Consider the following 739-nt stretch of genomic DNA (forward strand, 5'->3'; position numbering starts at 1 on the left):
AGCGCAAGCGCTTTCCCCCCAAGCTAAAAAAAACATTGTCCTCAATGCATAAAAGGAGAAAGACACTTCAATTTTTTTTTTGTTTTTTTTGTTTTTTTTTTTTGTTTTTTTTGTTTTTTTTTAATTTTCTCATTAACAAAATTGTTTGAATTTCCTTGAACTCCTTAAAAGCATTAGTCCTTGCCCATTTTTTACTAAGGACGGGTTTTACATAAGCATTTGCCATTATTTACTAAATATAAACAACTCAATTATGTGTACCAATTCGAACCAAACCCCAACTTCATAGACCACAATCACCAAACATTGACCCTTGCTTCACAAAAACCAAAAAGAAGGAGAACGAAACAAAAGGCTCAAGATATCTAATTATGCGGCTTGAAAAAAGGGAAAAGGGTTCAAAGGGGTAACAAGTAGACAAATGTATCCCAAACCAAAAAGTGACTATCCTAGAAAGAGAAAATTACCTCCCCGAAAAACTTGCCTTTGTCCTCCGTAGGTAGTTCGGTCACGGTCTTAGGAATCATACGCTAAGATTCTAGATTAGGTTTGCGAAAATCAAGGATCCATGCCGCTCATGCAAGAGTATGATGAAAGCTTGAACAAATATATAAATCTCACATGGTTGTAGCAAAGACTCACTAAGGGTGTCAAATCAAAGATAGGGAGCAACTACCAACATGCCACAAACGAGTAGAATCCGGTTTCATGACCCCCCTAGTTCTAGACAACTATCTTA

This window comes from Chenopodium quinoa, unplaced genomic scaffold (genome assembly GCF_001683475.1).
Source record: "Chenopodium quinoa cultivar QQ74 unplaced genomic scaffold, ASM168347v1, whole genome shotgun sequence".
Taxonomy (NCBI): Eukaryota; Viridiplantae; Streptophyta; class Magnoliopsida; order Caryophyllales; family Amaranthaceae; genus Chenopodium; species Chenopodium quinoa.